Source organism: Lissotriton vulgaris, chromosome 3_1 (genome assembly GCF_964263255.1).
Source record: "Lissotriton vulgaris chromosome 3_1, aLisVul1.2, whole genome shotgun sequence".
Lineage (NCBI taxonomy): Eukaryota > Metazoa > Chordata > Amphibia > Caudata > Salamandridae > Lissotriton > Lissotriton vulgaris.
In genome coordinates, this window is record NC_141689.1 from 386051547 (window position 1) to 386066098 (window position 14552).

At 42.9% G+C, this 14552-nt stretch overlaps 1 protein-coding gene across 1 annotated transcript in view; it reads left to right on the forward strand.

The window, feature by feature from the left end:
* Nucleotides 1–14552, forward strand: part of MRPS30 (mitochondrial ribosomal protein S30) — a 61608-nt gene that overhangs the window by 13060 nt on the left and 33996 nt on the right. The gene's annotated exons all lie outside the window — the stretch shown is intronic.

Sequence of the window (14552 nt, forward strand, 5' to 3'; positions counted from 1 at the left end):
GTTCATAATTATCATAAAGCTTTTAGCTACAGGCAAAGGGCTCTTTCGGATCATACCAACAGTTTACTGTGGGCTCATGGCCCGCCCACTGCTTAGCACGAGTTGGCTTTATTTCACACTCATTAGCTTGCTTCTTGTTGATGGCCTGCCTCTTTACTCCACGTTTGATCCGTTGTAGTAGTAGTATCCTTCTACTGCTCTCATTTAGGGTACAGTTTTTCCCTTTTTCTTTATGCACTCCCCGATACTGCATTTGTGTTCAGGACCTCTCCCTCTTTTGCGACTTCCTTCCATACCAAATCCTCACACCATGCCTCTCAAACGCTTTGTGGGCTGCTTTTTGTTCCAGAAGTGCTCTTTGTTGCTCCGCCCCATTCAGTTTATTGCTTCCTAGTTATTTCCTTTTTTATGTTTTATAAATTATTCTTTATTCTTCCCACTGCCTGATGCTCCCCTCATCTGCTCTCCATTACTTCTCTCCCACCCACTTCTTTAAAGCCACCCATCCCTCACAGTTACTAAAAATAAAGTAAGTATATTTTTCAGCGGCCCGGCAGCTACTATTGGCTGCTGGGCCATTTCGCTTTTTAAAAGCACTTCTGCACCGGTAGTGGCAAAATGTATATTATTATTTGCCTATCCAAGTGGCTGCTGTTGTCTTGTATTGGTGAAGAAAATAATGCATACGACTCACTGTAGGCACGTGCATGTATGGTATGCACATATGCTCCTACTAAATGGCGAGCTTCTGTTAGCACCACAACGTTTATGTGCTTTGTATGCTTCCCTTCATAGTGCCTTATTTGTGCAACATCAGCAAAAAGCATTTTGATTTTTAACAAAGCTGTACAGCATCGCCAGAACTCATTAGAAAAGCCACTAGATCCCTTGGGTGAGATCTTTTGGCTTAGTCAATACTTGTTATATTTTTGCCCATATTGGTGCAGCCACTAGGCGACTTTATGGCAGTGACATTTTCAAAAAGAATGAGACCAGCTACATTGCAACGCGCCACTTCTTCCCCTCTACCAAATTGTGCTGCCATTACAATGCTGTGCATAATGGTTTAAGCATAGCTCAGTAGTTCCTACCTCCTGTTTTGGGGGACCTTTGGGCAGGAAATTGCTAATGGGTGACAGCCAGCGAGACTCGGGGAGCGGAGATGGCGGGTGGGGCTGTAGAAGCTGAGTCTGCTGTTAAGGAAGGCTGGTCCGGCTTTGTGGAGTGCTTTGTGTGTGTGGGTGAGGAGCTTGAAGGTGATCCTCTTGTCGACGGGAAGCCAGTGTAGGTCTCTTAGGCCAACAGGTCCAGGAGGTTGAGGGCCGATGTTTTGCCGTTGTCTAGTAGGTGCCTGATGTCGTCTGTGGCGGCGATGAGGGCTGTCTCAGTGCTGTGATTTTGTCTGAATCCGGATTGATACGGGTCCAAGATGTTGTTGTCTTCCAGGTGGCGGGCCAATTGCCTGTTGACGATTTTCTCGATGACCTTGCCGGGAACGGGAGCAGGGAGATGGGCCGGAAGTTATTGAGGTCCTTGAGGTCTGCCTTGGGCTTCTTGAGCAGGGCGTTGATTTCGGCGTGCTTCCAGATTTCCGGGAATGTTACTGTTTCGAAGGTGATGTTGATGACCTTCCGTAGTTGGGGTGCGATGGCTCTGTCTGCTTTGTTGAATACGTACTGTGGGCACGGGTCTGACTGAGATCCTGAGTGGATGGAGTTCATGACCTTGCGTGTCTCATCGTCGTTGACGTTGGACCAGGAGGTCAGGCAGATGGCGCTAGTGGTATTCACAGGGGAGGAGGAGTCTGGCGTAGTCGCGGCGGTTGTGGTGTTGAAGCGGTCATGGATGTCAGCGATCCTGCGGTGGAAGAAGATGGCTAGTGAGTTGCACAGTTCCTGTGAGGGTGGGATGTCGTTGGCGCTGGGGTTGGAGAGTTATTTTACGGTGCTGAAGAGCTCTTTGCTGTCGTGTGCATTGTTGTCCAAGCGGTCTTTGAAGGAGGATCTCTTGGCTAATCTGATGAGGTGGTGATGTCTGCGGGTGGCGTCCTTGTGGGCTGCGTGGCTGTCCGGTGTGCGTTCGTGGAGCTATTTTCTCCAGTTTCTGGCATGCACGTTTGGAGGTCTGGACCTCGTCTGTGAACCAGGAGGCTCTCTTGCTGGCGTGGCTGTTGGAGGGTTCCTTGAGTGGGGCGAGGGTGTTGGCGCAGTCGTCTATCCACTGTCTGAGGTTGCGGGCTGCGGCGTCTGGGTTGGTGGGGTCGGTGGGTGGGTTCTGGGCGAGGGTGGTGATCAGCCGGTCTTCAGTGACTTTGCTCTAGAAGTGGCGAGGCAGCTGTTGGATGTGGTGGTACGTGGTTGGTTTCTTGATGGTGAAATGAATGCAGCCGTGGTCGGTCCAGTGGAGTTTGGTGGTGTGATCTAAGGCGACGTGGGAGCCTGTGGAGAAGACCGGGTCCAGCGTGTGGCCGGCGGCGTGGGTGAGGTGACGAGTTGTTTGAGGCCGAGGTTGTCGAACAGGGTGGCGGAGTTGGTGTTGTTGTTGTTCTCGAGGTGGAAGTTCAGGTCCCTGAGGAGGATGTAGTCCGTGGAGGCGAGTGTGTGGGTGCTGGCAAGGTCGGCGTGGAGTCGCTGAACTGAGACCGGGGGGTCTGTAGATGAGTGTTCCTCTGAGGGTGGTGTTGGGGTCGGTGTGGATCCGGAAGTGCAGGTGTTCGGCGGTGTAGAGTAACCAATAGCTGCCTGAAGATTTTTAAGTGAAACGCCCTCTGGTATTGCAGGAGATCTGGACTAGTAATCCCTCCATTTTCCTTTTTTTCCCTGAGCTTTCGCCAAGCTATTCAGGGTCTTTTTTTGGCCCAAATGAAACTAGTGAAAAGACCTTGTGCCTTAGTTATCCAGTCCTTCTTAAACTCCAATGGAATTTAATTAAATAAAAATTAGTATTTCGGCAGGATTACCATTTTTAATAGGTTCGACTTTCCTAAAAAGGATAGAGGTAGTGAATCCCATTTCTGCAGTAGTGCCCGGACTTTAGATGTTACTTCATCAAAATTTACCTTCGGCAATAATTCGAGTTTTGGACTACCTCTATCCCCAAGTACCTAATGCTACGTCGATTCTGATCACAGCTGTAGTACATATTCCATTGCATAACCTCTGTTTTGACTGGGTTAACTGCATATCCCGATACCTCCCCAAAACGTTTTCAAATGTCTCAAATGGCTACTTTTGAGTCTAGAAGGTGTCCCGTAAAAATCCTTAGGCATCCGCATAAAGGCTTATTTTCTTCACCCATCCACTACACGAAAATGGAATAATATCCTGGAACTCCCTTACTTTAATGCCAAGCGGCTCTATATATGTTGAAAAGTAATGGTGAAAGGGGGCACCCCTGCCTGGTACCCCTGCCTATTGTAATCTGGGATGAAAGGGTGCCATTTACCAGGAATCGGGCAACAGGATTTTTATATAATGATTTAATTTCTAGTAAAAAATGACGGCCTAAATTAAAGCGTTGAATTACTTCTTGGAGAAAAAGCCAGTTGACTCTGTCAAACGCTTAAGCTTCGTCGCAGGTCATTTCCGTTAGGGGCATGGATTTTACTGTGGCCATATCAATTGTGCCTATTAATTCATGTGTTAAATCATGCAAATGCCTGCCCTTAATAAAACCCTTCTCATCATTATGAATCAATAGACCGACTGCCCTCTCTAACCTCATTGTAATTACTTGTGTGAATATTTTATAATCTGAGTTGAGCAGGGAGATCGGTCTATATGACTCAGAGTTTTGGATCTTTGTTGGGCTTTAGTAATATAGTTATTGTGGCCAGATCCCAGGATGCGGGGAGATCTTGTTTTACAATATGAAACAAATCAAGCAGAATGGGGGCGAGTTCCTCTTTCATAAGAGAATAGATTTCGTTGGGGGGGCATCAGGGCCAGCAGCTTTACCTTTCTTTAAGCTTTTAATAACCTTATAGATTTTGTCAATTGTGAAAGGGGCCGATAATTCCTCTTTAAGTTCATCACTAAAATGCAGAAAGTTTATATCTTGTAAGAAAGCTGCTATTTGGCCCATACCTGGATTTAAATCCTCTTTGTAAAGGTCCTGAATTTTTTTTACAAATGCCCGTTTTATACCCCCATCTTCAGTGAATCTTGTTCCAGTTTCTTGACATTTTACTTCACTTATTATATTCCTAGCTTGGTCTGCCCTTATTTCCACGCTAGCAGTTTACCGCAACCTTCCCCATACTCATAGTTTGCGAGTTTATATGCTTCCCATCTTTGCCTTACTTTAATCTCCAAGTAGTCGGCTAAATTGTTCTTTGCTTTTTGTTAACTCCGTTTCAGTAATTGGGTTTTGAAAACATTCTGAATTTCTCTGTGTCTGCTTCATTGCCTCTTCTGGTGCCTGGAATTCTGCCTTGTCCTTTTTCCTTTGATATGTACTCATGCCAGCTAATGTCCCTCTAAGATATGCTTTATACGCATCCCATACTTTATCTAAAGGGGCTGTGTTTAGATCAAAAAGAAAAAATTAATTTGTAATATGTTTACATTTTTCTATTGTTGGTGTATCTGAGAGTAAGGATCGATTCAAAGTCCAACGTCTTTCATCAAGTTTGCTCCTTAACTCAATCTGTAAAAAGACTGCCGAATGGTCAGACAGATGCTCTGGGATATGCACCACATTTCTGATTTGTTAGCTAATCGACGCCTATATTAAAAAGAAACCAATCCTGGACCTATGGCCATGTTTTTATTATGAAATGTATATTTCCCTGCTTCTGATCCCGCCCTATAACCCCTTGTGTTCAGAGATGTCATCATGGTGCTATGGAAATCGAGTTGTCCAGTGTCCAGCCCATGTATTCTCTACGGCTTCACTGACACTTAACAATATTAGGGAATATACCTAAATATTGTTGGGGCATATCTGCCTATGGAGATATGCCCCCACCTGAGAAAAAGTGCACCCTGCCTTAGAGCTTGTAAGACCTACTAGAGGGGTGACTTACCTGTGCCTTGGGCAGTGCTGGTTGTCAACACACCCAGGAAGTGTGCCATGTCGACTTTGTCGGTTTTGACTGCACTTGGACATGCATGCTGCAACGGCAGTCTGCGTGCCCTAGGAGACCCTTTTCAGTCTCAGCTACTTAGGTGCCCAGGTACTGTTTACTAGGGTCTTATAGGGGGTCTGAAGGGCCAATTGTGGTATAGTTTTAGGGAAGAAGCACAGGCACAGGGGCCTAGTTGGCAGGAACTCTGTGCACTACAATCGAAACCACATCATTTTCCAGGTGGGTGTCTAACCATGTCAAAAGAGGCACTCTTACAGTCAGGAATCACTATGGAGTTTGGTGTTTGATATTGGAAGGTGAGAGGGTGACAAAGTATGGATGTATTAGTCATTTGAATTTTTGGGTGAGTTAATCAGTGGGTGGGTAGTTGGTGGATTGCAATGTTGTGTGACTCATTTAGTGGATAGGTAAGTGGGTTACGAGCGAACAGGTGACTGAATGAGTGTCTCCATGACTACATGCACATGTAGGAAAGAGAGGGATGAAAATGTGTATCAATTTACTTCTGCCTAGAGCAGTGTATTCAAAGTACTGTTGCCACAGTAACTGCGTTAAGCAGTCAAAGGGGTCACAGGGATAGAAGAGCCAATACCCCCACTATGGCAGACTGCACCCTGCATTTGAAAGCTTTGTTGATTCGGTCATGCTATTTTGTATTTTTCTCAAAAACAAACTATATAACGATGAAAACAGTGTTGCTGTGGATGGGAATACGGGCTTTAACCCACACACACAGAAATAGGAGGCTACACATCAAAGGTCTTAAACTGGCTAGAATTCAAGGGACCGGGTTTGGGGGGGGGGGGGTAGGAAATTACATACAAGGAATCAGATGGAGGGAGCAGAATGTAACAAGATGACAAGTAGATTTCAAATGATTGCCAGACACTTCTCCAGCACCTAAAACTAATCTATGTTGCTCGACTACCTTTGTGTATGACGTGTGCTATACTTGATGTTGCCCCTCCCATGGCATATGGGGGGGATGGCGTGAACCTGAGACATATTGTTACTGCACCCACCTTTACTTTCTGTGTTTGGACTGCAGCCTGTGCTGCCTGTTAGGAGGCAGGCAGTGGAATCTTAATTATGCATCATGCCACAGGAGTCAGCCATGTTACACTAGATTTTCCCCCTTCTTCTAACTGTCTGGGGCACCATGTCCAGGCAGTACCACCATCACAGACCCACAATAGTTTACCAAGTTAAGAACAAGTATTTGCAATGCAATAGATCTCGCATTTGCGAGTTTGCGAGAGTTAGAGCTATTGGTGTTGTAAATGACAATGTGCCTGTAAAAGGGAGAGACACATTTTGGTCCACAGACCTAATACAGCGACGAAACAACAAATGTACAAAGCATAAATATTATAGTAGATATTATATAATAAGATCACGATTCTGTTGTAAGAACCCACAATGTGGTGTGGAAGTGCAAAACATTTCTTTCCAAGTGTAAGCAGCTCTTTTGCCATATTTTATAGTATATATTTGCTTAGTATAGTACCCACTGTTTCTGGCTATAGCACTTATTGTGCCTTATAATTGCAACCCGTAACTTTTTGACTAAAAGAGTGCACGCGAGTAACAATGTGGTGCACTGGCGAAGCGCTTCAGCACCACATCAAAATCAGAAAGGGTTATCTAAATGTTATTTAAATAAAACTTACCAGTGGTAAGCAAGGTGACGGTTGTAAAAGACGCTCTGTGCCTATCTTGGTCAAAGCCTCACAGGGACAGTGTCCAAGCATGCCATGTTATTTTGCAGCAACCGGCTATGCAGTGATTGAGTGTGAACGACCTGCATTTGACAGTGAGAACATACAGGACTGTAAAGATTTACAGACTGGCTGAGGAGAAGGCTTGGTGGAGCTCATTTGGCAGCGTTAGTGAGGCAGAAACAGAAGGCGAGCTTCAATGGCTAAATGAAGTCTTGCAACAAGCTAGGCTTGCCAATAACGTGAGAGTTGGGCTTAAGCAACACTATTACTGGTTAAAGGGACTGCTTCCCAACTCGTCACCCTTCTGGTAAGAGGCAGCTGTAACAGCGCTGCGAGGCCTCAGGGTAGTCATGCGCTATAGAAATAGAATTTAATAATAATAATAATAAAAATCTGACAAGCAGCCTCGTAAGTAGAGGGCTGCTTCAAAATGTGACTCTTTACCGAGTCAATAGTTAAAGGCCAAAAGCATTGCACACCCTGGCGGGCCCGGGCAGGTCTGCCAGTAGGGTGTTTAATATTCACTGCTGCCAGTGACTGCCGCTAGCTCCGGTGCCGGATTAAAAGTGCCTGACGTGCGTTTCGGAGAGTGGACTAGCATAATCTAGGTAGGTGAAGGCAGAGTGTGTTTGGTTGTTTGTGGATACTCCCAGGCTGTTCTCGGCTGTGTATTGACTCCTGCTGCTCTGAGAGATGAGAACTTGCACAAGCGACAAGAATGAGTCCATGATGACCCCCTTTTGAACAAGAAATCCACAAAATAACTCTAATTTAAGGGGGTTTAGAAGTGCATAATGTTGAAAAGTAAAACTAGCTAAATAAAGTTATTTTGTAGAGTTCCTAAAATGCACTCATCCTTCTTCTGAAAACATTAGCACTGAGATACACTTGGCTGAAAGTGAAATACTTTATAGTGAATTGATGACCTAGTAAAACATTAGAATGCTTTTCTGCGTTCTCATGCTTTCTCTGGCACAGCCTTGCGAGCATTCCTCCCTCGTAAACATAGTAAGGGGCAAAACTGTTTAAACAAGAGTGTGCCATCTCTTTGGCATCTGTATTATGCATTCACAGTGACTTGATTGCTTGCCGCATGTGGCTGCTGCCGACTAAAATGCTCTTGTTTTTTGAAATTTAAATTGAATGGGGGGGCGTGGCTTGCGCGCCGCTACGAGATGGCGGATCGCGCTTGAGCTCCGGGGCAACAGCGGCTGTCGGGACGATTTTGGGATCCCTATTGACGGTGCTTTTTGCTCTGCTCCTGGCATATTGAGTCTGATTATGCCGTGAACGTGCTGAGGGAGGCTACTTTCGCTGAAGTTGGCAGGAACTTACTGTTTTATCGTCTGGAAGCTCCGGTCCTTCGATTTCGCGAGCAGCCGCCATTTTGTTTTTGCAGTGGCGTCGCTCGCGTTTTTTCCCTCAAGTGCTGTGGCGGTTTGTCGGAACCCACATTGATGCTGGCATGAGGTGATATTTTGCTTATAACCCTAATGTTGCTTCCAGGGATGTTTCACTGCCTGCAGCTATTTATATGTGACTCTCTGCTTGACGGGGCTTCTTGACTGACATCTTTGCCCTTCATCTGAGGTTTTAATGTTCTATTTTGGCCAATTTGAGATGCTGCGATTCTTAATCTGATTTAGAGGTTGCTGGGCAGTTGGAAGGCTCTGTTTCATTTGCTCCTGTCCGCCATTTTGTCCTTTAATAATATGGCCATGGTCTTTGCTTGTTGTCCTCGCAGTTTCTCTTCTCAGTGAGCCCTGGGGAGTTTGCAATTTTTGTCATTTTTGGCCTATTTTGTGCTCTGCCTTTTCTCCACGTAGCTGCTTTGCTGCATTTTTGGACTTTCACTGTGGGCTGTTCGTATGGCAGATAATATGGGCCCTCCTTCCACCACTAAAGATTCTAAAGGGGCTTTAAAGCAGCTTAAACAAACTTCTCCTACCCCAGAGTCTCCTCAGAAAGATACCAATACCACTTTGGATACTATTTTGTCGCGTTTAAATGCGGTACATGATATCGCACAATCTACCAAGAATAAAATACCGATTTATTACAAGTTGAAGTGGCAGCTATCAGGAATGATTTTAAAGCATTATCTGTCAGGGTTACTACTGCAGAATCTCAAATTAGTGGTGTGGAAGATACTGCACACCAACATTCAAGGACTCTTCAACAAATGGAACGCTCAATGGCAGCTTTGCGGAGAGACCTTACAGAGCAAGAAGATCGTAACCGGAGAAGCAATTTACGAATTTTTGGTCTACCTGAAGATGCGGAGAAGTCTACCTCCTCCATGATTGACTTTCTATCCCAATGGCTTCCTTCTACCTTACAAATTTCATTCCTGACGGACTTTGAGATTGAGAGGGCCCATCGTATTCCTTCGTTTAGATTCAAATCCTCGACCGATCCAACGGCGGTAATTTTCAAACCGTTGCGTCATCAGCATTCGGAGCAAATTTTGGCTCATATGAGGAAGGTCAAGTCAGTAACTTGGGAGGGTCATCGGATTGCTATTTCACAAGATTTTGCCAGAGACACTATGATTCGTAGAAAGGGGTTTCTTAATCTGCGGAGACATCTTTTGGACATGAACATCCCCTGTTCTTTTGCTGGTCCTTCCAAATTTCGTATCACATTCCAGGGTCGTTCTTTTCTAGATAATCAATCTGAATCGCAGATGGATTCTTCTCCTGGTCCTTCTGGATCTTGATTCTCTTTGTGTATTTTTTTTGTGTAGAATCTTATATATTTCTGTCTGACATGTCACTGTTTTAGTGCTACATGTTGATTTTGGCTCATCCCACTTTTTCATGTATCTTGCTTTTCGTATTTCTGTCGTCGTGATTACCTGTAGTTTTTTGAGTAGTCTATTGGTTTCTTTGTTTTGCTTTTTGTTTTGGTTTTCTTCTTTCTTTTTATAATATTCCATCTGCTTTGGTTGCTCTTTCTGTGACCTCAATTATTTTCCTTTTACACTGGTGTTCTTATTTCCTGGTTGTTAATTGTCATTATCTTTGATATCTGCTTCATGTGTTGTTTTCTTATCTTATTATATTTTCCATACTTATTAACAGGCTTATTTGGCCTTTTCGTCTTCCCCTCGCGTAGTGTTATTCCGCTTGGTGCTATCTTGTTGTTTATCCTTCCCTGCATTGTATCTCACTTTTGTCTATCTTTTTGAATATTTCTTCTATTTGAAGTCATGTTTTTGTTCCGTTTACCTGGCTTTAACGTTGGTCTTTTGTCTATTCGTATGCTTAGGATATTTTATATCATTTTCTGTCATTTTGTTTCCTTTATATTACGGTTATCTAATTAGCCTCTTTATAACCTTAGATAGTGTATATCTATTTCTTATGCTAGCATAATTATTTCTTCGTTCTGATGTAATGATTATTGTACTGTTTCTACTTCTGTATTTTTTATATAGTTACCGGTTTTATCATTGTTGCTGAACCATATTTATTGTTATTTATTATTCCTATTATGCATAATGTTGCTAGTCATTGCTTAACTTTATTTTTCTTTCTTCTGGACGTTGACTGTTTATTCAGTGATTTTGATCATTATACTTACTGAATTCACTTCATACACTTTTACTGCTTTTTGCAAATCATACTTATATTCTCTATACTGAATTGGTATTTATCACTTTTTTTGGCCGTGTATATCCGGACTTCTTTTACTCCACTCTAGCTAATGTTTTACTTTTCCCCTTATTTTTCCTATGAATTATAATATGTACTGACAGATACTTACATTGATTCTGGGTTCCGTATTTCTCTATCGCCATATTTTCTAGTATGGGGTCTGTAGTTATCTCACCTTTCCTGACGGTCTCCTTTTTACCTATCCATGGCCCCCCTGGTATGAATATGGTCTTTTCTATACCTCCCCTGGAGGGTTTCTCTTTCTCTCTTCTATCATTCTTCTCTTTCCTTTTCTCTTTTTTCTCTCTTTCTCTTGTGGGTGCTTCCTGATTGTGATGTTTTTAATGGGTCTCTGGTTGTCTGACTCTGTTCCTGTGCTTTCTCTTCTTTTGTTATCTATGTGGTATAGATTTTCTATTTTTGAAAGAATATGCCTGGCTTGAGTGTCTTGTCCCTTAATGTCAGAGTATTAAATCATCCGGTGAAAAGGTCTAAAATTTTAGATTATTGTAAATCTTTATCCTCTGACTTGGTTCTCTTACAGGAGACAAAGGTTTCCTCTAAAGAGGCTCTGTGCCTACGGAAAGACTGGGTATCTGATGTTGTGTGTTCTGATGCCTTGGGCAAAAAGAATGGGGTAATCACATTAATTTCTAAGAACTCTGGTTTGTCTGTGATCTCTGCGGAACATGACTCGGATGGTCGGTGGTTGTTGACCAGATTCTCTAATGGACCCCCTGTTTGATAGACAATCTGCTTTTACTTATCGTCCGCCTAGAGCACAAAAGCAAATGACGAACATGTGTTCCTTTACTCATCTTCAGGATGTTTGGCGTATTCATATTCCTACAGGTAGTGATTTTTCTTCTCCCCATTCCAGTTTCTCTTGTATTGATTATCTTCTAGTTCTTTCCTCTTGTACAATCTTCATCTTCTCCGTACATTCATCCTATCTTTGTTTCTGATCATGCAGCTGTTTCCTTTACTCTTTTGGCTTTTACTTCTCCTAAAGAACCTCGATCGTGGAGATTAAATACGGAGATTCTCCATGAGGACTCTCAGGTCTTAGCCCTCTCAGGTCTTAGCCCTCTCTGCGGAAATTGAAACTTTTTTTGCTTAGAATGATGGCTCGGTTGCCTCCCCAATAGTTTTGTGGGATGCTTTTAAATGCACCTTTCGAGGTCATGTTATCAAATGTATGACACAAAGAAATGCGGCTATTAAAAAAGAACTTACAGATCTAGCAAACCAGATAAAACAACAAGAACTTCTTTATCGTACCTCTCGGGATAAGCAACTCTTAACTTCTATTAAGAATCTGAAATACTCTTATAATACTATTGTTACTAAAAGAGCTCATATAGGAGTGCAAGCACAGAAAATCAAAACGGTTGCTTTTGAAGAATCGTGCGAGGTAAACTTTTGGCGGCAACATTGAAATTTCAGGATTATACCTTTAAGTCGTCTCAAATGTCTTCTATTACTGATAGTTTTCAGACCAAGGAGATTCTTGGAGTTTTTCATGATTTCTATAGTAAACTTTATACTCCCACAAGCCAAGCTTCCTTTGAACACTGTCAAGATTTCTTGCAAACCATCCCTATTCATACCGTGTCAATGGAGGATGGTCAGAAGTTGGGTGCCCCTATTACTTCTGAGGAAATTATAAAAGCAATCAAGGACTCACGTTCTGGGAAAGCTCCTGGTCCCGACGGTTTTCCTATTATGTTTTATAAAACTTTTCTTCCTTTGGCCGTTCCTCGCCTCAAGTCTGTGTTTGAGGCTTTCATCCAAGCAGGTTCGGTCTCAGGTTTGGCTGCTGACGCCACTATTGTGGTGATTCCAAAAGAAAGTAAGGATCATTCAGACCCTAAAAATTTTCGCCCTATTTCTCTTCTTAATAGGGAAGCTAAGATTTTTGCCAAAATTCTGGCAAGACGGTTGGAGTTTTATATTCCTACACTTGTGCATCCTTCTCAGATTGGTTTTGTTAAGGGCCGACTGGCTAGAGATAATATTCACACCTTTTGTCATGTTTTAGGATCAGCGAAGCGATCTACTCTGCCGGCTGCTGCTGTGGCCAATGATGAAGAGAAGGCCTTTGATAAGGTTTTTTGGCCTTTTCTGCGTGCAGTTTTATTCGCACATAATCTTGGGGAATCTTTTATTAATATGGTTATGTCACTATATGCCCAACCTAGAGCAAATATTAGGGTTAATGGGGCGACGTCTTCATCTTTTAGTTTGTGTCAAGGTACTAGGCAGGGTTGTCCTTTATCCCCCCTATTGTTTTTATTATCCATTGACCCGCTTCTTAGATTGATTGATCGTCATCCTAATATTAAAGGTTTTACTTTTGGTTCTCATTGTATCAAGGCGGCCGCTTATGCGGACAATGTCCTTATTTTCTCGAATGATATTGGGCAGGCCATCCCCGCTATTTCTGACACCATTTCTCTTTTTTCTGAAGTTTCTGGCTATACTCTTAATGAGGATAAGACGGAGGTGTTCCCGTTAAATGCGTATTGCTTCCCTGCGCATATGGGCTCTGCAGGCTTTAAATAGCAATCTAAACAACTTAAATACTTAGGTATCTGGTTCTGTAGTACTCTTTATGACACTGTAGCGTATAATGAAGCTCAAACTATAACTAAAGTACGACATCTTCTAGATACCTGGTCTCCTAAACATATTTCATGGTGGGGCCGTCTCCAAACCTTGAAGATGATGATTACACCTATTGTTAATTTTGTGTCCTCTATGCTCCCTGTAAAGTTGTCCTCTTCTTTTTTTTTTTTTTCATGAGTTAGATACCCTTACTTCCAAATTTCTCTGGAATGACAAAAGAGCTAGGATTGCATACAAATTTTTACGGACACCTTATGATATGGCTGGTGTAATTTCCTGATTGGGAGAAATATCAAGTGGCTTTTTTGGCCTCTCAAGGGCTCTGTGGTTTTCTTCTTGCCCTAATAAATAAACAAAGTGGAATCCACTCAAGGTGGTGGTGATCCCTGAAGTGATGGGGAAACACACAGTGTTGTTTAAATGCCCCTCACACACCAACAGGCCCCTTGGTGTCATGCTTCATCATCGGGGCCTTCGCACCCCTCTACGGGATGCGGCGTGCTACGACTCGCGGATACGCATTAGCACTTTGAAGTGAACTATGTGTGGGGGTGTGTGTATAGAACCAAGGTGTGAGTGAGGTGAGGTGAAAAAAGTGAAAGGTTAAAAAATACCTGGCACGTGGGAGGAATTTTTTTTTTAATTTAATCCCCGGCTGGTATTATTAAAAGAAGTGCAGGGCGTGGTTAGGTAGATACGAGTTAAGGTATCGGAAACCACTATTAAAGTGTCAACATGTTTCGGAGGTCACAGCCTCCTTCTTCAGGACAAGGGTTATGCACTTACCCTCCCCTTACTCACATGCAGAATGTTAAAGTGTATTAAAAATTTACAAAATTACCATAATGTGTAATATTCCTAACAATGTTTTTAGTGTTAGCGAATGCAGTTGCGCCCAATTGGCGAAAAAACCTGCAAAAAGAAATGCATAGATAAATACATGCAAATGTCACAGACAAATAAATGGAGAAGAAGAAACCTTCTCTGAGTATCACCAGGTCATACCAAAAATAATGGGACCCTGTGAAGAAAAGAAAAGACACAAGTGGACATAACAATACTGACACACACATATATACAAAACACAGAATTACTCTCTGCTCTGATGGAAAGAGAGCACATAATAAGAAGGAGAAAGTCTTACTTAGAGTTCTAAAGTGTTAGACCTCATGAGCCTAAGCGTATATTGGGGATCCTTCCTTCCTGCTCAGAAAAGACCTAAAACAACATTAATGAACGAGGTTCAGTTGGAAAAAGGCATGATAATGTATCTACCAGACTGGTGGAAATAACTCGTCTTTGTCACCCATAAACTCACGGTTACTGCAATAGCAATTCACCTGCCTTCCCTCAACGCGGCTCCGATGAAGTGAGCCTGTGTAGCGTCAGGGCCCTTATATACACTATCCCTCACGGTAATTGGTGATGGTTAATTAGTTAATAAGGATCGGTATA